Source organism: Cetorhinus maximus, chromosome 24, assembly GCF_964194155.1.
Source record: "Cetorhinus maximus chromosome 24, sCetMax3.hap1.1, whole genome shotgun sequence".
Classification (NCBI taxonomy): domain Eukaryota; kingdom Metazoa; phylum Chordata; class Chondrichthyes; order Lamniformes; family Cetorhinidae; genus Cetorhinus; species Cetorhinus maximus.
The window spans coordinates 42,017,805-42,042,564 of NC_135902.1; the positions used below are offsets into that span (position 1 = coordinate 42,017,805).

At 40.7% G+C, this 24,760-nt stretch overlaps 1 long non-coding RNA gene across 1 annotated transcript; it reads left to right on the plus strand.

The window, feature by feature from the left end:
- Positions 1-3,871: 3,871 nt before the first annotated feature.
- LOC144699576 (uncharacterized) lies at positions 3,872-22,879 on the plus strand. The gene is made up of 3 exons (XR_013580565.1): positions 3,872-3,956; positions 7,389-7,714; positions 20,014-22,879. It is a non-coding gene; the product is annotated as an uncharacterized LOC144699576 (long non-coding RNA).
- The last annotated feature ends 1,881 nt before the right edge of the window (positions 22,880-24,760 follow it).

Genomic DNA, 24,760 nt, shown 5'->3' on the forward strand with positions numbered 1-24,760 from the left:
TGCAGACTTGGGAACCTGCTTTTTGCTGTGACATTGGGGATCTGACCTCCGTGGTAAAATTCAACCCTATGACACTATTTGGTTCCTAGTCTGTGCTAATGCTCTTGATTTGAACTGAAATGGCAGCAGGGAATTTATAGTTGGCTTTAAGGGTCTTGAGTCAGGAATGGGAAGAAAGTGCCGTTGTTCCAGTTCCAGGTCACTTTCCAGCACCCACTGTAGTAAATTTGTGTGTGCAGACATTAATGAGGACATAGTTGACTAAAATAAGCTGCTCCATAATTGAATGACTGTAGCCCACTGTTCAATGCTTTTTATAATTGAATGAGGGACACTGAGTCTTTGCAGATTCACCAGTTATTTTGATGTAGCTAAGAGAAACACTCCCAAAAGCATTCTGGAAAACAAGAAGTCTGTGCCCTTTTCTTTAGTGGTAATCAGCAATCATCTTAAGGGTCAATGGTTAGTATGCTCACTAGCTGGTACAAATGCACAGACTATTTGCCAATAGCTCCTGCAACTAGTGCAGGGTTCCAATGTGCAAATATGAACAGCCAAATGCCCAAAACAGGTTGGTGGGCTGTCCGCTCATTCACGGTGTCACTTGAAAATGACGCCAGCTGGGCAATGGGTGCCAATGGTTTGAGCAAGGTGCCAGCCTCCCTGACTGGCAGCTGCTGCCCGCCTCGATTGCGGGTGAGAAGCAAGCGGCCAGCAGTTGCAAGTCATCCCTGGTGATACAACCAGCCGGTTCAGCTTATTTTCTGTGCTGTGGAACTGATTGGAAAAACTGCCACCAATAATAGTTGAAGACGCGAATTATCACCGCGTAATACCCTGCAACAAATCTCCTATCCATCTACGCCAAGCTGAGTTGTCACCTTGCTGCCTAAATGTGGAAATTCTGTATAGAAAGTCTCATTTTTGAGGAGACCTGAGCCATTTTTACCCGGGCATGTAATATGATAACTAACTCAACCAATGGGAATTACCATCATGTTACTTTGTCACTCGAGAGGTCAAACTTGGTCAGAGACCCTTTCTCACCTGTCACAGCAATTACTTCCACACACTGAACAGCTCAGTGCCTCTGCTGCATCAGCCTACGCCCTCTTCCTCACTGCACTTCAGGGCTGCTACATGTCGCCTCATCTCCACCTGATCCAGATGGTTCTTCTCTGAGTACTGTCTTTTGGACAGCCTTGTCTTACATGTCAGAGGCTCCTGTCTGGTGGCAATGGAAGATTGGGAGGCAGTTCAATCCCTCCAAAGTGCAGCTTAAGTGAAGGAGATAGACATGTGCTCCTTACCTTAGACACTCACTCTAAAGGAAAGTTCTTCTCCTCTCCAATTTAATGGCACCCCCATCCTGGCAACCTGGAAACCCCAAGTGCTGCAAATATTTAACTGTTTTAACTCTGCTCAGAGATTGAATGCAAAAATCAGCACATGTGATGGTTATTTTACAAGGATGCCTGGGCATAATTTCACGTCAGCTAAGTGGGCTCAATTTTGGGCACTGCTACCCCTGATTGTGGCCATGGAAGGAACTTCAGGGCAGCGTGTACTTACTCCAGCCAGCTGTTTAGTGAAAGTCAGTTTGAGGTATGCTGAATTTGTTTGAACCACCTTTGAATGACATAAAGCAAATGCAAGAAATAAAGCTAATTAGTTCAACTGTAAGTCATTTGTACTTTCCAAACTTCAGTCGTCTACTCATCCCAATGATATGCCCCTAGTTACCGTTACTAACTCATCCACCTGTCACACACTTAATTCAAAGTTTGAAAACCATTTTATTGCCAAATGCTTTTGAAAAATTGAATGCAGATTTCTATTTTGATTTTGATTAACGTGCTGAAAGGGGAACTGAAATGCAAATATTTTCAGAAGGATGGAGAGTTCACATCCAGGTCTTTCTGGTGATTGAGCTCATTATTCAATTGCACTTTTTTGAGTAGTTATAAATAAACCAATTCAAAAATTGTCTGGAAATTGGCCCAGACCACTTCAGGGGTGGTCCTAACCCTCTGTTACCTTGTTCAAGTGGCCACAACACATTGTATTTGGTGGACAGTGAGGTAAACTCGGCATGAGAGGCATCATGACCACACTCCTTCCCCTTGTCTCAACCCTCTGCATCCTGGAGGTTCTTGATAGTCATGGGTTTCTCTTCCTAAAAATACAGAGCTGCTCTAGCCAAATGGAGCAACCCACCTGTGACTGATAATGAGCACATTTTGCATTGGGAACTCTTGGAGAATAGGGGAGGGGGCAGCACTGAATACTTATGTATTCTTGAGAAAAGGACTGTAAAAATACGTGGTATGACTGCAATTTGTGTTCGTAACTTTTACGGGAATCATTATTCTGAGTGCTTGTTGTAAGGATGGCTGAGTTGCTACTGTTAATGATAGAGTTAATCTGCAGACTCTTCTTGGGTGGAATCATAAAGTTTATTTACCATGTACTCAGCAGCAACTACATGTGTGCTTTCAACTCCAACTCTATCTCTACACTGACTGCTGAGGTAGCCCGCGCTACTCTCCTATTGGTTGCTACCGATCATGTGATCTTCCTAAAACATATTATTCTTAAAGGTACATTACACACTAAATAAAACAATAATTACTACAGTGTGCTATATGTGTTGTCAAACATCCATCGACCGTCTTGAAATTGAAGTTAATTCAGTGCAGCCGCTCAATTATTGTGTAATCCAGAAAGAGCTTTGAACTTCAGTTGACCCTATATGCTTGATCTGGAAATGCTTAATGCTGACCTGGATACAATTGAAACAACTTTTTGCTTTACCCGTTGAGGAGTCCAAATACACTAACATTAAAATCAAATATAATTGATATCATCTGAAGCTGCTGTCAAGAATCTGCCCAAAAAGCCCATAAATGGATCACAGGAACAGCCAATAGAAATTTTCATCCACAGGCACATGACATCAGTTTTGAAGCGACTGTCGGATTAAATGGTACTCTCCCGATTTCTTGTTATACATTTATAAATAAGAACCAGAAACATAGAGAGATGGAAAGTAACATTACAGGTTAGTCTATCTTTAAACTATGAACTGGTTCCAAAATGAGAATTGTTGGGGTTGAGGTGCAGTTCTCATTTGCCATGGCGGTTGGTTAAGGGTGATTATTTGTGTCCATATCTCTGCCTGACCATCACATGAATCCTTTAGTAACTAACACTGATATTGCCATAAAATTTCCACTTGTGTTTTGAAAACTCCATTAGGTAAATGCAGAAAAAATAGACATCTTTTAGCCAAATAAACAGAAAAAGCACTTAAACACACTCAATGTCAATTGAATTGCCCTGATCTCTACTCTGGGATTTTAGAATTTTGTCTACGTTCTGATGTTTGATTTGTTGTAGACTGGTATTCTCCAAACAAAACCTGACAGAAGGGCCAGGGCAGAAAGAAAGCTAGGAGACTGATAGGGCTGCTTGTGACTTGACTCATTAGCGATCAAAAGATAACCTTTCAGTTTATTTGTTCTTTTAGTCAAGACCTAATTTCAAGAATAATGTTTGGAGTAGCAGAGAGTCAAATTTGTACCTACAAATCAGCACCACAACAATTAGAAAAACAATATTCCTGTGCCTGTACTGTGCCATTGTGAGCACTCATCAACTGCATCTTTCCAATTCGTTTCTTTTCAAAAGCCAGAGTCAGGAAAATTGTTTTGGAAATGTCATTTTGGAAATTCCTACAGCAGTATGCTTAACTTTTTCAATAGTTTATTGCTTTTTGGGATTGGCCAACTGCTGAAGTGAACAATTTATGTTTATGTTATGTATTCAATGTCTTGTTGAGCTTGCCGTACTTTGCAAGCTAGTGCCTTGTGGGGCCACAGAGTCCATGTTGTTTTGTTAGTTCAGTTACTGCAGACAATAAATGAAGCACCTTGTTCAACCACATCTGCGCCTATGTGAGTATTAATCAGTCTCTAAAAGGTTATCAGCAGTACCAATAGTTAAACATAATAGTTTAAAAATTAGGGAATTCATCCCAGAGCACTATTAGACCAGAAAGAGCCACAAATATGAGGGTCAGAACTATCCACCTTGAATGTAAGTCAGCCAGGTCTCCTGATTGCAAGCTCCACATTCATGAAGCATTTTGTTTGAAAAGAGGAGACAACTGACATTCTCACCTTCTTCAGTTAGGTCGTGCCTCGATGTTGCGGTAATGTGGAATAACACTGAAAGGTAATACAGGAGGAGCTCATGGCAAGAACACTGCCCTTGTAGCTTTCAGTAATTGTGTGTGGTGACCAGGATTTAAAAAAAAAAGGAAAGAAAATGTATGTGCTTTTGAAAAGATTTAAGCAGTCACAGTTTGGCACATTACTGGTCAAAAAGCAAAATACTGAGGATGCTGGAAATTGGAAATAAAAACAGAAAACCTGCTGAGTACTTCCAGTGTTATGGCAGCATTTGTGGTGAGAGGAACAGTTAACATTTCAGTTCTGTGACCTTTCCTTAGACTTGGGAAAAGTTAGAAATGTTTTGTACAAGGGGTGGGTGGGGCAAGGACAAAAGGAAGGTCTGTGATAGGGTGAAGGGCAGATGACACAGACAGGGGAGGACAGAGAAACTGAAACGCCCAATTCCCTTAATGTACTGCCCGTAATCAATGTGGTTTTGGAAAGGAAGATAAGTGTGGCTCTTAGCCCCTAGTGTGTGTGGTCAATTTAGAAATCATATCAGCAAGCTCTCATTCTCACACTCACCCCTAAAATCTAAACACTATATTATTCGCACACCTCACACTCAAGAAAGAAACATTTTAAAGAGAGTGCACACACTTCAAGCGTTGAACCAAAAGAATTGTTTACAATTCACGTGTTGGGTTTGTGGTAGAAAGACAGTCGCCAAGCCTTGGCTGAGAGCCCAGACAGTCATTATACTATTAAAACAGCTGAGCCCCAGGAAAAACTTTGCTTGATTCAGAGCTCTGGCTCTCATATCTCTTCTGTCAATTTCACAGTGTTTATCTACACAAGATAGAGGTTTCAAGTGCTTGCAGTTTCTGCTATTGATACATTAAAGGGTCTGGATGATTGATATTTTATAGGCTTGTGGTAAATGTAATTTTTATGAATGAATTTTTAACACACCCTATTGTCACTATAGGATTCATTGGTTCTACACAGATTGTATAGTGGGCGAATGGGCATGGAAGTGCTTGACTTGGCATGGGTAGCGGGCATCGCTTCGGATGGGGATTATGAGAGGCCATGGGGGACTGGGTGGAGGGGAATGGCTTGTCATTGATGGGGGATAAAGTAGGGTGTGAACTGGAGGGCTTTACTGTTTTTATTATAACTGGGATGGAGTCCCAAAGCATTGCAGTGCGTCTTTTAAACAGCCTGCCTCTACACCCAGCAGCCCCGATGGCTGCCTCCGCCCTTGTTTTTGGGTATGGCGGGCCTGACCCCAGCATGCACCCACCCTCCCATAACAAAAATCCTGCCTTTGGGCATGCCTAACCAGGAAACTTCCTGACGCCTTCTACCCACAAAGGTGAAAATCCAGCCCATGGGAGCCCAAACAATAGCAAGTGTGAATTCCACAGATAGTATTCGTCTTGATACGTCCATTCCACGGGGAGGCCCCCACCCGGGGCGATGCAATTAGGAACGCTGTGGAAGCTTCAGGTAGTCGATGTTGAAGCTGCAAAGGTCACCTGACCCTTGAAGGCCATCTTAACAGTTCATCAGTGTCCATTTTAAATAAGCGATAGTCCATAATTGAAGTGCTGAATAAGACATGCCTTCAACGGGCATGTCATAGGAGATTTAGTCTTCCAGGTCAAAAGGAAGTGGCAATGGGGCAAGAAAAGAAACAGAATATGTGCCTAGAGTAGGTGTGCTGCTGACTGAAAGCAAAAATTAAGAGAAAAACCAAAACATGCGAAGAAAAGGAAACGAAACGAGTGTCGCTATTACGGTCTGAAATTATTGAACTCAATGTTGAGTCCGGGAAGCTGTAAAGTGCCTAACCAAAAGATGAGGTGCTATTCCTTGACGTTACCTTTCTAAGGCCCAGTGCCCTGTTTCACTTAATTTTTTTGTGACGTTCAATCTTGTTCCAGATCAATCTCACAAACTCAAAGGGAAGAAATTAATGATATTGTCGTCTTATTTAAAAGCTAGAGATCAGCCAACAGCTCACAGGAAAGAAAAATGGGAGTTTAAAACCATTGGAGAAATTCAGAAAAATGACAGTATACTTTAGCTCATTTTTTACAAATCCCATTAAAAGCATATTAATCTCGCTGATTTAGAAGAGGCCTGTTAAATTCTTTCTTTTGTGTGTTTGTTTTAATCATTCAAGTGCCGACTGCGTGTGGGCAGCATCAAATCAAAAACAAGAGAAGTCAACATGAATCACATTATGAAAAAAAAAACGGTGCAATAAAGAGGAATTGAATCGCTCCTAAGATTATCAGAAGGCTGGGGGATTATTGTTGCCTGTGTTAATGTGGGCTGCTCATTTCAGATTCTTTACTCCGATATTTTAATAGTGGTATTAGCCTGTTCATTTTAAACGAGTTAATTCTTCAATTACAGCAATTGAGAGAGGAACTGGATATGAGCGCATAAAGCATTTGTGTAGTAATATTCCCAGCAATAATGTCTAGGCTACAAAGAGAAATCAAAGATGAGAAAATTCTATTGGCCCCTTTGAAATTCATCCCAATGATGCATTAACTTTCCTATTATTGCATCCAAGCACATTTTTGAACATCCATGATATTTTGTCTCCATTGCCCGACCTGGCAAATTATTTCAAACACTCGACATTCTTTCAGTAAAGAACCTCTTCCTAAAATCTGTTCTAAATTTACTATTAACTTTGTGTTCCCTGCTCTTTTTCATTGGTTTAATTTGAAGTAATATGCTGGGTTTAATGTTACCTCTGCAAAGTTCCCCCTTAACCACCTTCCTACCAGATAGAACACCTTGAATTTCCTTTACCTTTCCTGCATTTTACATTACGACAGTTACCACACTTCATTGGCTGAAAAGAACAGAAGGCTTGCATTTATATAGCACCTTTCATGACCTTCATGTCCCAAAGTGCTTTACAGTCACTTTTTCTACATTACAACTGAAATGTAGAAAATACTTTCGGCGGACCCTAAGGACATGAAAGGTGCTATATAAATCTTTGCTCATCTTCCACTTGCAATAATTTTGAGTGCATGTTTGCATTCTGTCATTTGTGATACAGTGAGAAAAATTGGACATAATACTCCAGAAGTGCGTTTGTAAAACTGCATTTCATTATGCTGCACTCATTTATTATCACTAAAATTATACTATGCTTTTAGTTCTATTTTCCCTGTTTTATAGAAGGACCATATCACATCCACCAACACATCAGAAGGAATAAATGCATGCTACCAATGAATAGGTCCTCATTAGGATGATCCTATCACCAAAGAATAACTCTTATGCTGTGCAGAACCTTTGAGCTAAATGTCTGAATAGAAAATGTGTTAACAACATATGGATGAGCCAAATTTCCAAAGGGGTCCTCCTTGAAAGATGCAGCTTGGAGTCCAACCAATGACTTCTAGCCCAAATGCCAATTTTAACTGATGGTTTGAACAGGTATACTGCTGTTCCTTTCCCGGGAGATAACACAGTGGGAAGAGGATCAGAAAGTACCCAAACAGGTAAGTTTTTAAAAAAAATTACTTTCCTATGGGCATGGAGGAGTCCAAATGCATTTCCTAGCTACCATAAGGAAGGTTTATGTCACATTTTTTTTCCGTTCGATGTAAAAGTGCCAGTCATCCACAAGGTGCAAACATTCTTCCATTTTCAAACACTGAAATGTATGTACCCATAGAAGTGGTAATTGATAATTCAACCAACCAACTAACCAACGTCAACAATGTGGATTCTTTACAGGTACTGTTAATTGGGAGACTACCTACAGCCCAGAAGGAAAAATCAGTTTGGACCAGTACTCTTATTTCCCAGTTTTTACTGTCTTTTACTTCCGGGAGTATATCTGATGTCGTCTATGGCTGATTTCAGACTCACTACAAGGCATGGGACTTATAAATCACATTCTGTCTTAAGTAATAGTGATTAATAGCAGTTTAAGATACATCCCTTTAAAGTTGCATGTCATCATATCACAACATCTTTTTTTCTAACCAAAAGTTTAACTTTAACGAATCAAACTATTTATATGACAGCAAAACAAGATAACCTTGTTGTGTCTGAATAAACTTTAACATGGAGCAATAAATTTACAAGTCTCTGAAACGTATCGGTGGTTTGCGTATTTGTCCAGCTTTAATTATGGTGATCTTTACTGGAGGCTGCTGTACTGCTGTACATTTTCAGAATGCTGGTTGGGGTTGTTTTGTTTGTGTTGTATCTTAGATTGTGTTGAGTCACAATAGAGTTACCGAGTGTTTCTGGATGTGGGTTTGTTCTGATCTGGTATCTTCTTTCCTCACACTCTGTCATGCCATTTGATGTTCAGACTTGATATGATCTTGGTTCTGGGCCTATGCTGATGATTTCTGCTGAATTCCAGATGCCGTAAGTTAGGTGGTGTACCCAAACTTTCTGTCTGACGTTCAGGTTGGGAAATTCATTACCCACATGTTGGTCATGGGCATCTTTCCCTAGTTTTTTGGGAACACCAATGAGTGATGACTGGGGAGGTTTGTCCACTGAATAGCAATTCCGTGTTGGTTCCACAGTACGATTAAGTGTGCATGTTCGGAATAGGTATCCGTATTTGGTTCAGACAGTGTTGCGTAGCTTGTTGACTGATGATCTGCACTGTAGCATTAGATGATCTCCCAGTGTAAGTACAGGTTTTCCAATGGTGCTCCTTGTGGTCACTGGTCCTTGTTGTTGTCTAGTTGATACCGTAGCTGGTGGCTAAGGACAAATCCTTGCATGCTGGTAGGCCTGAGATTACTGGAGGTGTGGTGCCCACAATATAAAGTATCGGGGGTGACCAGGGTGAGTTTTTGTAGCGACGCGAGTACAATGGATTCCAGGGATGGATTCTTTGAGCCATGGTATGCGAGTAGTTGGGCATTGGTTGGCTGAATCGTCAACTGCCACATCTGTGGGCACATACATTTCAGTGTCTGAAGTGGAAGGATGTGTGCACCTGTACCAGTATCAGATTTTGCATAGAACTTATGCTGACCCTGTATCTGCTGGCATATAGTCCAGACAGTGGCAAAGGCTTCTACAGGTACCAGTGTGCGAATACATTCTTTGATGTTCACCATGCTGAAAGTTTGCTCAGTTTGTTTATCTATGGTCTGATCATTCTCATCATCTGACTATATAGCTTGACAAGACATTTTTTTTGGATCTTGTCTTGATAGTTTTGGTATGTTTGTTCTTGGTTGTTTGGAATGCTGTACCTGTCTGGTTGTGGCCTCTCAAGATGTCAACTCACTTGTTTTAGCCTTTGTTTTCTACATTGGTGCTTCCAGTGTCCTCTAGTGCCACATGTCTTGAATGCAGCATGTATTTGTCAATGGTCAATGGTCTCTGTTGGTTGTTGCATAAAAGACAATTCCAGACACTCTATTCTGAAGTCGAGTTTCACTCATAATTGACCTTCAAGCGTTGACCATATTTTAGCCAGATTTTTCAGATGGTCATCTGGCAGATCTGACGTCTTCAGTTTGTGGAGGCCTTCATTGCCGATAGCAATTTTTAATCTTAATGACTTGTTTATCTCCTTTTGGAAACTCTGAGGTCCCGAAAACCCACCTCGACATGTTGTGAGTGAAGTCAACTCAGTTAGGAGATCCGTTGCCTTCCAATTGGGTGTTAGGAATTTTGTTATCGTCTTTTAGTTTTTTTGCAGGATTTTTTATGCTCTCTGGAGCTTTTGACAGCTATCGGGCTTCTTGCAGCTTTTTGAGTTAAATTAGATCTGAGTTGCAGTACCTTTTGTGGTCACTGCCTTAGCTGGTCAAAGGTTACTGCTTGACTTCAATGGTGGCGCTGTTGAGGCTCTTTCTTTTTCCCTTGTTTAGTTCTAAGCTCCACCCACAGAGCAGTGATTTAAGTAGGAAAATGCCTGTAGACTTCAAAAGTGAAAGCAAACAAAAGCTTTTTACAGGCTTCTTCTGGCTGTTACTAGATGGTATTGTTCTCCCTGGCCCAGTCTGTAGCATTTTAACTTCCCCAGAAGCGGCAATAAGGACTGTCTTCTGTCTAGGAGCTTTGCTGAAAATGAGACCATCTAGACGCTGCTATTTCATTTCTGTTCCTGCTTAAATATTTGCAGCAGGTAGACTGTTACCATTTAAGCTCTCCCAAATTCAAACAATTTTACAGGGACCCGATACCTGCTGACTGGAGCGAGGTGTGATCCCAGAACGGAGGTACGGTGTAAAGAATCCCTGTAATGTCACAGAATCCTTATACACAGTTTGGCTTGATAGTTGTTTCATTTTCATACCAGTTCTTTTCTTTTGCTGGATGTGAAGGAATTGAGGTATGTATTCTGCTCAGTCAAATCTTCAAAAACCGTGAAGGTAAGACTATATACAGAGAGTTAACTGGGAGGCTAAACGTCTGTGCATCTGATATCCACTCCGGCTGCTTGCAGACTGACGACAAGTCATGGACTAATACATCATATCCTGTTGAGATTGCAATGATTGACAGCAGTTTATGGGGCAATGGAGACACAGTGGTAATGTCACTGAATTAGTAATCCAGAGGCCCAGGCTAAAACTCTGGGGACATGGGCTCAAATCCCACCACGGCAGCTGGTGGAATTTAAATTCAGTTAATAAAATCTGGAATAGAAAGCTAGTCCCAGGAATAGTAATCATGAAACTATCATTGATTATCATAACAACCCATCTGGGTTCATTCATGCCCTTTAGGGGAGGAAATCTGCCACCTTTACCTGGTCTGGCCTACATGTGACTCCAGACCACGCAGTAACGTGTTGACTCTTAACTGCCCTCCGAAATGGTTTTGCAAACCACTCCGCTCAAGGGCAATCAGGGATGGGCAACAAATGCTGGCCTTGCCAGTGACACCTGCATCTCATGAAAGAATAAATTTTTAAAAATTATACACCATACCCCCCCCACCCCCCCCACCTTTAAAGTTGCATCTCATCGTATCACAACAATTTAGGCCTTTCTTTCCCTAGGGTCCATCCCGTTCCAAAATGTAAGACCCTTTTGACGACCTCTCTCTCGATTTTCCCAAGTGCCGTTCCTTCAGTACCAGCTGGTGGGCCCCTGCTACTCAAAATCATGCTCCTACTTGCTGGGCAGCTGCATCTGAGGCCTGGAGGTTAAAATCACTTGAGCCTTACGCTGCCGAGATAAGGGGGAGTTTGACTCTCACCTCCTTTCCCCCCGCAGCCCCCCCCATCCCCAAAATCAAGTCTCACAATTGAAGAGATAGCAACAATAAATAACACACACAAAATCAGAACACCAATCAGTATGTGGCTAGCTATAAAGAATACCGGTCATTCTGTCTATTAACAGTGGTTTTAACTCACTAATATATGTTAAAGGGCTGGTTGCAATATTTATGTTTCACTCTGCATTTACCAGGGCCTTGGCCCTGATCTGCTTCTGCTTTAGTCAGCATAACAGACTAATATCTGCATTCCACCAACATTTAGTTCTGCCTTGGACCCCCAGTTAAGCAACATTTCCAACATTTTTCAGTGACACTATACCAGGCCTTGACTAAGAGATGGGGGATGGAAAATCCTAATCAAGGGAGTTCCCACTACCCAACCATTCCCTCGCATGATGGCACTTGTGCTGGAACTCTAGTTAGGAAAGCTAGGAACTGGACAGGTCAAAGATGGTTCTTATGAAATCCCCTTGAAACTACAGTGGAAATTGTAGTATAAGGGTCTGGCACATACAGGATGAATGTGAGGCTGAGTACTGTACCGCCCGCACAGTGATGTAAGAAGGCACATGACCCAGACTTAAGGTTAGTGTGGTGTTGAGCAGCGACATTGCATTGCTAAAAACTTGCAGCCATTGCTAAAAACTTTCCTTCGAGAAGCACACCGCCGCCATTTTGCAGAGCCCGTCCAATAGAAATCATCATAATGGCGGCAGATCTTTGGGCTTTTCTTTTCATTTTGTTCACAGGGTGCGGCCTCTGTTTCCCATCTCTATTTGCCTTTAGGAGGTGGTGGTGAATCACTTAATCGAACTGCCGCAGATTGCACTTTTACTTTAATCAGCCTTTTAGATTAGACTCATGCCAAGGCTCTGCCTGCTCCCTCTTGGGTGCATGGAAAAGATCCTATGACAAGTAGAGCGAGGATCCTAACCAATTTATATTGCTCAGCCAACCCCACTAAAACAAGCGATCTGGGTTATTTATCCTATTGCTGTTTGTGGGATCTTGCTGCACGGCAGTTGACTGCTGCGACTCCCTGCATTACAACGTTGGCAACACTTCTAAAGTTTGAAGGTTGTGAAATGCTTTGAGAATCCTGAGGTCATGAAATACAAGTTGTTTTTTCTTAATACACTGGACTAAAAAATAAATTCACGTTGAGTAACATGGAATAATTGCTCACGTTACTATTTGTGTATATAATTGTTCTGCTGTAGCATCAGATAACAATAAAGAGCCGAATCCAGCGAGTTAACAAGTGCACAGGCCTCTTGGTGAACGGACACCAGATGAGCAATCTCGTTTTGAAGCCGCTTGTATAAATGGAACGTTTAGAGGAGCAGCCCTCCTGCTGAGCGACAGCACGATAAACTGGTCCACAGCTGTCTGGGTAAAAATGTGAACAATGTTTGTGGCAGCATGGAAATATTTTGCAGTTAACACAAGTGCTGGCTTCAAATAAATAGGCCATAATGGAAGCGTGTCAGAGTCCCCCTTCATGTCCTACCATGTACACCACTGAGGCGTTAGAAGTACTTAGACCTTTGGTAGAAAGTATGCCCTGAGTGGCAGCCAGATTACAGAAGAAAAATTTAAACCAGCTGCTTGAGCAAGTAAACCTGGGTCAATTGCTGATGGACTGGCACATGTGGTGCAGTTCAAGACCTGTTAACAACGCGCGGATCATGTTGCTTTTTCCAGCTTTATTAAGCTACTTTGTTTTACAGCTAAAGATGTAGGTATTAACGCTCCCATCTGCCCAAGTTATCAGTGAAAGAAATCACTGTTTTGCAGCCTTGGCTCGCACTTCATGTTCTCCTTAAGCAAGCGCACCCATTGCCTGTTGTAAATCACATTACTGTCCCTGCTTCAATACAGACAAGCTGCTCAAGGTGGCATGAGACACTTAGTAAGCCTGTCTTGCCCGTAGAATCTCTTATCACACTTGATTGAAAGCTGGTAAAGTAGCACCCAAAGCATTTTTTTTTTCAGAATTACATTAGAGCTTGAAATCAGCGTTGGCGATTTTAGTGAATGATTGCTTAACTTGTTTGCAACGCTTGTTGAAGTAAACTGTTAATCTCTCTGTTAAAAGGACAGAATATGAGCACATAAGCTTCACCTGCTAGTATAATCAATGATAATTCGTAGGCTTGTATTTTTATTTGAATGAGCTGTGATGAGTATAACTTTTGCTGCATTTTCTTACCAAGTTGTCGCTTTCACTTTCTTGACCTATCGCCTGCATTAAAACGAAACCTTTTGACACATTTTAAACAGCAGGCTTACTTAATCAACAGCACTGTGGGAATACCTACACCACGCAGACTTGGGATCATGATTGTAACTTGCTGCCTCCCGATCAAGGACAATTAGGGACGAGTAATAAATTCTGGCCTCGCCAGTGATGCTTACATCACACGAACGAATCAAAAAATTGACTTTGCATTGATATGACTAACGTGTTCTTTTCACAGAATGTTTTAGGTTTACCAATCGTAAGCCAGGCAGAACTGAAATAAGTGAGAATGTGTTAAAACTCAAACTCGCAACTGACACTTCTCCTTCACCCCTGCTTCCCCCCGCTTATCTTGGCCACAGCTTCAGGGGATGATTTCAGGGAAACAAGCCTGTTTACATTGGACGGAATTTTCCATGCCCACTTGGGTTGGGCTCAGCATGACGTTGCCTTGCTCATCTGTGTCCTTGGACCATTATTCAGCCAGAGTAATACAAAGAACAATTTTGGTATTGATCTTGGCAGCTCTAAGTTATTCGTAAATAACTAAAATAAAGAGTAACGTTTAAAATCTCTAAAATAACGCAGTGGCAAAAGTGGCGCCGTTAGCAGCTGTTGAAGCACCATTGTACCCATGCCTGTGTTGTTGAATTAACCCTAAGACCTTTAGTTTTAAGTGAATTAACCGAGAGATAAAATTGGAGTGAAAGCGAGGAGTATTGGGATCCACTGAGACGGGCTTTGTTGTGATTTGGCTCCAATTCAACAATTTGTTTTTCATTCTCGGGCCTTGGGGAAGAGTTATGGGCACCAAATGACAATATGATGGGGTCATACAGCTTTTACAGTTAGAAGTTCTAGAGTATTTAGTTTGCACAAGACAGTCCTTGCTTTGGCTGTGACCTGCTGACATACAGTAAACATTTGTTTAGTAAGTTTGGATTCAAGCAGGAAATGGAGCAGGCTACAATGGGGTGAATTTGTCAGCTTTGGCTTTTGAGACCCGGGGACCCAGGAACTTTCAACTCTCCGTCACATGTGGAACAGCAACCCAAAAAGTCACTCCCTTGCACCTCCCAAATGGTTCCTTTCCCATCCATGACTGGCTGGTCCAAGACCATTATTGGGATCATTAGAGAGTGATAAGTACAGCACAACTGACCTGTAACTTCAGCCACAGGACACTGGCATGAAGTCTGGGATGCAGTCAGTGACCTCCATCTTTCTAAGGTTACCATGCCACGGAGTGCATTTAGTAAGTTTGTCACAGGTTTCTCGGAAGTGCCATTAGTCTTTTTTACATTCTTGCTGTCATCCAGACAGACATTACAATAATAATCAGACATCTGTGTTTTCCCTTGTGCCACACAATATATTAAGCTCCTGCTATCACAAAACATTTCAAACGTTCCGTAGACAAGAGCAATAGAAAAGAATTAGGTAATGTAGCGGGCTGTTAGGAACATATTAAAACCGCATTCCTTTGTATGGTTTTATTGAAATGTTAAAAATTAACAATTGTTGGACACTTTGAACATGATTCAGCTCAGCAGTAGACATAGTCTGAGGGTGAATGTTTAACATGCTCCGCTTTCATCTATCTTTGTGGAGGGAGTAGCTTGTTTTAACATACTGAAGAAAGGTGTGAATGAACCGTTCGATTTTCAGTTGCTTTGAGACTGAAGAATCTGCTGAGTCACATTCTTGGGGTTTGTTTTTAGAGCATCTTGAAAATTGGCATGTTCCTGGTGAGCTAATTTATTGATAAGACTATTGATTCTTTTTGTCTTTTACAGCTACTTGAACTTGATGCCTTTTTTTTCTGAGATGGGAAAGTTGGTTCAAATTCTTCCATGGCCTCACCGCTCCCTACCTCTGTAGCCCCACAACCCTCCAAGATATCTACGCTCCTCCGCTTCTGACCTCTTGAGCATCCCCGATTTTAATCACTCTATCATTGGCAGCTGTGCCTTGAACTAAGCTCTAGAATTGCCACTCGAAACCACCTTACCCCTCTCTTCCTTTAAGACACTGTTTAAAACCTACCCCTTTGACCAAGCTTTTGGTCATCTGTGCTAAATATCTCCTTTTGTGGATCTGTTCCATATTTTGCTTTACAATGTCTCTGTATAAGGTGCTTGGGATGCTTTATTATGGCAAAGGCACGATATGAATGCAAGTTTTTTGTTGTGAAACTGCTTTTAAACATTACAGCTTTTATTGTCCATTACTGTGAATCGCTGCCTGGCTAACTAAAAATGGAGAACATGTACAGATGGCAGTGGTTGCATGGGAGTACAAACTACATATGGATAACAGTGGTATCTAGCTAATAAAGTCAGGATTTAAATGTACTTGACATCTTTTAATGTTGGCGGAAGCAGAATTCAACATTATAGGATCACAAGAAAAATGTAAGCCATTTGTAAAATTTTGCCCGCACTCTTTTAGCTTCTCCATGGCCTGTATCATTCTCCATTCATGGAAAAGGGTCAGTGCTCTCCCATTGCTAGTTTCTGCCTATAACATTTTCAAACCCGTTCATTGGGGTAGGTTGATGACCAGGACTGATAGTGCATTGCAAACTGTCTTCACCTTTATAAACTCCACTTGTCTGTCTCTGACAACTGCTGTGTGGCAGACCATTGATAATGGGGAACACCAAAATGCCAGTAAATCTGAGCATTAACTTCATCATTGTGAAATGGTATACAATCTTCCACTTCACTGGAACACATTTCCTCATGGATTGATGGCACTCTGTGCAAGGGTAGGATTTATTTTTGCCAAGGAAAATGGTGTAGAGTGGCGGGAGTAGGGGTGGTAATTTTTGAGGGCAAGACGATGGAAGAATTTTTTTTCAAATTATTATCATACCAGCTCAGCAATAGACACAACGATCTGAGTGTTGGTAGTGGATGAATGTTTAACATGCTTGGTGACTCCACTTTTGCCTAACTTTGTGGAGGGATTCGCCTGTTTTAACATGTTGGAGAGAGGAATGCCAGGAAAACCCATCCCTAGTATTTCAGCATCTTCGTGGTTATGGTAGCACACTAATAGATTTGAGTAAATACTGGATATTGTTTTCGTAAAGCAATAACCCAGGCATTGTCAATCATCATTAAGCATAAAATTGTTAGGCCCAAAGGTAGAAGAGAATATATTGAAATGCAGTAAGGTGATACTATAGAATTTATTGATCTTCCCTTACTGAAATAATATACTACCCAGGTTATCCATTTCAAGGTCCTGTAAGATCTCCACCATATAGATTTTTGGAACAAAAAGTGACCTTCAGAGAAATTAAATGCTTAATAGTAGTGACTCTAAACATGTCATGTACATTATTTCTGCCCAGAATATACCAGACATTTTTGTATGAAATTTCTTTAAAAGAAAACAAGTTCTTTTTTTTAATATTCTGCTTTATTTGAACTTCCATTTTTTATTCAGGAAAAATGTGAAGGTTTTTTTTTCATTGAACTGAACACCTAACACTAATTGCAATAATGCAAGATTATTCATGGCTGTCATAAAATATTGTAGTGTAGCTGTGTATTCCCTAGAGTGTGGATGATATTTAAGAGTGTTTTGCAGTACTGTACTGAAGAATTCTTGTTCTGCCACTTTGGAGTGTGCTCAGTTAGTTGCTTTACAAAAGAGCCTAAAGGGTTTTACCTAATTTCACATTTTAAACCTTCAAAATGTCATTTTATTTTAAGTCACCTTGGTTCTATCCAACACTAGAATTTGATACAGTCAAGATTCTAACTTATTTTTGAGACAGTAGTTTGTAATGTCTTGCATATGGGTAGGCTTACAAAGCTAGCCCTGTGTTTTATGTCTCAATGGCATTATCCTTCCAAAAGAATAGGGATTTGGAAAATGCAACATTATCAAACCTGATTGATATTATGATAATTAATTCCTGTATCAACTCATGTCTACTTAATAAAGAGTAGTTGATGGTTGGCAGGACCAGTATATCTGATTGAATAGTTTACACACTTCTAGGATATAGCAGCATTCCTCATACCTACATTGGAAAGGATTCCAAGTCTCCTCAGATGTAGGCAGCAACAAACTGCTGCCAAACAATAAGCCTTTGATTCGCTGTATTATTCCGGAGATGATTGCAAAGATCCTCCCAAAATCTCTGGGATTCTGATGGCTGTGTTGGTTATTACCATCTACATTCTGAAGAAAAGAAGTATGAGAGATAGGGTCAAAGCAGCAGCAAAAGTTAAGGCAGGAACAAGCAACAGAGAAAGAACAAAGGGATTTAAGGAAAGAAAATAAATACTGCAACACAATGAGAAATCAAAACCAAGAGTAAAGTAGATGAAAAAAAACAAAGGTAAGAGAGGTATAAAAAGAGGAGAGCAAATTACTTGGGTATTTATGAAACCAGTCTCTTTTTTGTTGTTTCATGGAATGAAACTGGCATGGCTAGCATTTTTTGCCCATCCCTAATTGCCCTTGAACTGAGTGGCTTGTTAGGCCATTTCAGAGGGCAGTTAAGAGCAAAGCACATTACTGGGGATCTGGAGTCACAAGTAGGCCAGACCAGGTAAGGATGGCAGATTTCCTTCCTTAAAGGACATTAGTGAACCAGATGGGTTTTGCCGACAATCGATGATAGTTTCGTGGTCACCATTATTGAGACTAGATTTTATATTCCAGATTTTTTTTAGTGAATTTTAAATTCCACCAGCTGCTGTGGTGGGATTTGAACCCATGTACCCAGAGCATTAGCCTGGACCTCTGGATTACTACTCCCGTGACATTACCACAATGCCGCCATCTCCCCCCACCTGCAAAATTAAACATAAATGGAAATACAGTTCTGCTGAAAAATTATTGATCTGAAACATGAACTTTGTTTCTTCACAGATGCTGCCAGACCTGCTGAGCATTTTCAGCGTTTTTATCTCAGATTTTCAGCATCTGCAGTGTTTTGCCTTCATAAAAAATCAACGACAGTTTCCCCTATAATAAAGATTATGATTTGGATTATTGTCATTATTTATTCTGTGATTTTAAAATTCACATAGGGTTAGGTGTTCAGCTTAATGCAGTTCTGAATATCTCAATTCTGGACCTAAAGCAAGCAAAGGACTGAACATGCAATAAAAAAAAATAAATTCGCACTGATGGGTGTTCTCCAATCTAAGTAAATGCTTTGCAAATTATAGAAAACAAATGATCTAGGACATTAGGGATGTTTTGTAAACTGATTCTAGTGAATGTCAGTCCAACAACAGAACATCTGATGAGGAAGGTTTTGATTTCACTCAATCATTGTGGACTCTCCAGTGATATGAGTTGATATTTCAGAAAGTGAGATTCACCAGTGGCAGGTTAACTCTGGTAAAGTACAGTAGCTACAGATTCCAGTATTGTTATGGCTGAAACTGCTGATGCAATGCTGATTGTTTCTCCAACTCTCAGAAGTACTTTGCTCGCCATGGTATTTGGTCCCACGTTTTTGATTTTGAATTGGGTTACTGAAGCTTTATTTGAACGATCCAAATGCACCCAATCAGAATTGTTAATTTTAGCAGTTAGGATAATTGCAGTATCTGCCATATTTGCTACAATATCTTATACCCTCCAAAGTTAGCAGACATCAAACACCATGTATTCGTTATTGGTCTGCTCCTGATTTTAAGTGGCCATACTATCACCATTTACAAATGGCAGTTAGGCAGTGGAAGATCAGCTTTAGATATTGTACCACTGTGGCACTTTACTTCTCCCTGGAAGAACACTGCAGCACTGGTTGCCCAGATGAGCAATCACTATATTGCAAAGTATTAGACTGATGTTGGCCAGAACAATTTTATAACCATAATAGTTTGGAAGTTCAGTGAGATTTATTGAAATTTCATACTTTGTATATTGGTTTCAGTTTTTCTCCTCGCTGTGTTTGTACAGACAGCCATGTGCTTATATTGAGTATAATAATGACCAGAAGTTCGACTTGGAGGGATTTTGCTTGTGTTGGCTCAGTTCTGACTAACTGTAGACAGACTGTTGGAGTTAATTACATTAAATGGTGAGAACATTATTTGACCCTACTGGTGGAGTACCAGATGGTATCCATTGTACTTTCTTAAGTCTTAGAGTTTAATGGCAGCCTGATATCTGAGCACGCCTGGGCTGATTTTGGCAGGGGAAGCAGGGGGCAGATGTGAGTGGGTGGCTTGTCAGCTGAAGCTTCCATTTTTTTTGGAGCATGTTAACTTTGCTCCTTTTCTCCCATAATGTATGTATTCTATATTTTTTTTAAAAATGGTGTCATTGGAAATATAAGATGTGATGTTATTTCCTTTTCAGAAGACTACATGAAGCTGCGTTGTCTAAGGTGAAAAGTCAAGGCTCTCAGTTGGATTGGAACAGAGGAGAGAATGTTAAGGTGATGGACACTAATCTATCTCCTTTATTCAAGCGTAGAATGTATACTCTATATGAAATCATCCGGTTCGAGAACTAGATCATTGCATCAAAACAAGCACATCTGCTATCTGAAATAAAATGAAGGCGACCCTATAGGTCACGAGGGAAGAATGTTCAATAAGTTGCTGCTGGTTTCAAGGGGCATTGTGTTTAGATTCTCTGGTTAATCAGTTTGTATCTGCAATGGTCCATGTGGCAAGGTTTTCCTCTCAGATTGGAATAATTTCAGACTCCAGCATGCTCTTGCACGCCAATAATAAAGGGACACTTGCAGCCCTGTCAGCTCTGGAATGTTAGACAACTAAAAGATGGGGGAGAATATGAAACTAAAATGAAAGCTTAGGGAGTGATACAGCTTTAAGGAAAGAAAATCTTTCTTTTGACTGTACAAATAGAAGGATTGTGGCTTGTGTGCTTTAGTGACAACTGATTGGAACCAGCAGGAGCACCTCAAACAGAACCTACAAATATATACTGAACAGCTCCAGCTAACTGTAATGACTTAAAGGTGCTTTTCTGCTGGCTTGTAAGCTAGAAATTCCTAAATACACAGCTGCGCAGCTCAAAGGTGTTGGTGGAAATGTAAGTTCACCATAATCATTTTCAAAGGTCTCCTCTGCAGTCCGGTTTCAAGGGTGTAATCTTCCTATAAAAGGATATATTTTAATAGAACAATGGCAGCAGACCTGCATCTCTGTCAGCATCTGTGGTTTTTGGACTAGTCACTGTTTACGTACTGGAATTTTGGTGGACTGACTTTGTTATTCATGAAAACCACATGTCTTCCTTTCAATGCTCTTTAATTTAAAAAAGAAAGTCAAGAGTCACTGCTATAAATTAGGTGCTAGCAACAATAGTGTTTGCTCATTATCTGAAAAAAGTGGCCAAATAAAATCCATCATAGACAAAAAAATGGACATAACTTTCAAACCGACTCTGCAGCAGGATCTACATTTAACCTTCACACTGCTGCAGGCATTGAAAATGAACTGTTAAATTCTATTCGGATTGTATCTATATCACATATTTGTCATTTATGGTCATGAAGGCCTTCCTCATGCTTCGGATACTATTGGAGCTCTTTGATCCACAGCACTCCACTTTGAAGAGCAGAGGAGTTCATCCCAGTGTCCTGACGATATTTATCCCTCAACCAGAGTCACTCAAACAGACTATTCATTGTTGTTTGTTCACAAGTTGGCTGCTGCATTTCCCTGCATCACAACCGTGACGACGCTTCTAGCTGCCGATTTGCTCACTTTGGGATGTCCTGTGATTGTGCAAGAAGCTATATACATGTAAAGCTTTTTCATATTCTCTTTAATTTTGTTGACAAACATTTTGAAAAATACATATTACATTTATTACCTATGGAAAATTTCCCAGCAAACATGCTCTAATTCTGACACACTGCATCATTTAAGCCAATTGCAATCTGTGGAAGTAGACACCCATTATGTACAACGATGGCAGTTACATTCCATTAAGATATATTTCTGAAAATTGCCTTGAGATCAGGGATGTCACAATGAGATTACAAGGGAAAATCTAGCTGTTGTTCAACAGCACTAAGAAATATACAAAGAATAGCTCTGAATCCCTGGAAGTTAGTAGTAAAGAAATAATTTAATCAAAGGATTTACAGGAAGAACATAAACCATGAGAGTGAAGTTCAAGCAGTGCTTGTTCATTATATGATCACTGAGTTTATATTGCTGTAAATTCCCTTACATCTGTTATTAGTTATTATCTATGCCAGGTTGTGTATTTTCATATTTTCTTATAAAATATATTTTTGCGCTACTGAGATCCATTTCTTTGATTTGTGGATTTTCGGATGTTGTTAAATTTGAAAGTAATGTCATGTGACATATGACAAAGAACATTACCATTCCACTGTTGTGTGATCTGTAGGTATGTTGGATGATGTGACAGGAGCTGTAGCATTGCCAACTTCCCTTTCTAAGCAGATTACAGCATATTTACTACCTCTTGTGTATTTTATCCTGGCACGTCCCATTGGAATCCTTGGGGTTATGATGTTTCTGTTCCCTGCCTGAAGACACTGCCCGATTTATGGTCAGATTTATTTCCACGAACCAGATAAGCTATGAAAATTACAAATGCGAATATGGTGTTCAGCACCTTGATTGCTGGAGTTTGGCTGATACAGGGAACCCCCACTTTGAGGAATGGTGTGCCAGCATTCAACCCATTCATCATACAGGAGGCAAGATTTTGCAGCAGGGTGATAATTGCTGCTGTCATCATTGAGGCAGGTGGGGAGCTGAAAACTTGGTGCTGTGCAATACTAGCCCATTTCCATTGGAATCCCATTGTGTGCAATTTTATGTAGCCTGAGATTAATGGCACCAACAATGTTTCAATACCTAAATAAGGACTTAGTGGGCGGACAGCAGACTGTATGTGATTTCTAGTTTGTGGTGGGATGACACTGAGTTCAGCCTGCCTTCTTGGAGTTGGTCAAAGGGGAAGCTCCATGAGTAAAGAGTCAAAGTGAATTCTTAAAGAAAACTAGCCAATGGTATTTTATACTACTATTTTTCAATGATTTCTGAAACGTTATTTTTCTTGGTGTTTTTTTTTTTGCTTTTATTTTCTGTTTTGGCATCAGAACAAGTGGAAATATTTATGTAGAATTAAAAACAGGGAATATTTTCTGAAAAATCTCTATTGCCAAGAGTTCAGCAGAACAGGAAAGTAATAAAAAGAATGAATGCAAAAAGGGGAAATATAATGCAAGCATTTAACCCAGTTTAGAGAGTTAGACATCATTTAGCAGCATACTGCGTGCCACTTGACAAGCTAACAAATCATATAGAATCGTAGAATGGTTGCAGCATAGAGGAGGCTATTCGGCCTGTCATGTCGATGCTGGCTCTCTCTAAGCCTAACCCAGCTAGCCCCACTTGTCTTTTCTCCAGACCCCTGCAATTTTTTTTTTCTTCAGATAATTATCCAATTCCCTTTCGAAAGTCAAGATTGAACCTGTCTCCTCCACACTCTCGGGCAGTGCATTCCAGATCCTGAGCACTTACTGTGTGAAAACATTTTTCTCACAGAACGCTCTGGGTTCTTTTGCGAATCACTGAAACTTGGTGTCCTTTTGGTTCTTGACCCTTCCACCAGTGGGAACAGTTTCTCCCTCTCTACTCTGTCCAGACCTGTCATGATTTTGAGCATCTCCATCAGAGCAGTACCAGCTTTGCCAATCGACCTCCGTAACTGAAGTCCCATTCTCATAAATCTTTTCTGCACCCTCTTTATGCCTTCACATCATTCCTAAAGCTTGGTGCCTAGAATTGGACACAGCACTCTAGCTGAGGCTGAACCAGTGTTTTATAAAGGTTCGCCATTCTTGCTTTTGTATTCTATGTCTTTTGTATAAAGCCCAGGATCCAGTAAGCCTTATTAGCTGCTTTCTCAATCTGCCCTGGCACTTCAAGCTATTTGTACACATATACTCCCAGGTATCTCTGCTCCTGCATCCTCTTTAGAATTGTATTATTTATTTTATATTGCCTCTACTCATTCTTCCTACTAAAATGAATCACCGCACACTTCTCTGTATTAAATTTCATCTGCCATGTGTCCATCCATTCCACTAGCCTGTCTATGTCCTTTTGATGTCTATCACTTTTCTCCTCACATTTCACAATAGTTCCAAGATTTGTGGCATCTGCAATTTTTGGAATTCTGCCCTGCACACTCAAGTCTAGGCCATTAATATAGATCAAGAAAAGCAGGTGTCCTAACCTCAAACCTGGGGGACCCCACTATGTACCTTCCTCCAGTTCAAGAAACGAGTGTCCACCCCTATTCTCTGTTTCCTGCCAATTGATTAATTTCAAATCCATGCTGCTAATGTCTCTTCTATTTCATGGGCTTCAACATTACCCACAAGTCTGTTATGTGGCACTTCATAAAACGCTCGAGTTATATTGACCATCATTGCTGATGGCCTCCAGGATCTTGTTTTTTGAATTAACCCACATCAATCACATTTGTCTTTCATCAAAAAACTCAATCAAATTAGTTAAACACTATTTGCCCTTAATAAATCCTTAATTAATCCACATTTGTCGAAGCGACCGCTAATTTTGTCCAGGAGCATCGCTTCTAAATGCTTTCCCACCACCACCACTGACTGGCATGTAGTAGCTCATACCTTTTTTGAACAACGGTGTAACAGTGACAATTATCTTGCACCACTCCTGTATCGAAGGCAGATTGGCTGATTGCGGCCTGTGCCTCCACAATTTATATCCTTCCTTCTCTCAGTATGCTTGGATGCACCTTATCTGGTCCTGGTAACTTATCAATGGCAGGAGTTAGGGTTTGCTTTCAAAGTCCCTGGGTTGTGTCTTTCCCCAACATACAGGAGTCATTGATAGCATCTATGTGTCCACCTTGAACAGTTGATTATTTCTCCCCTGCTGTTGCTATTTATTTGTTCCAACCTTTGCACTCTGATTCACCCATTGGTCCCTCCTCAAGCCGACTGGCAATGTTATCCTGGCTGTGTGACTGTGTTGGTGTGCCATAGCTCAGATCCACAATAACAGAAAAGGAAACAAATGCTTGTATGAGGTGAGAGTGAAAGGGG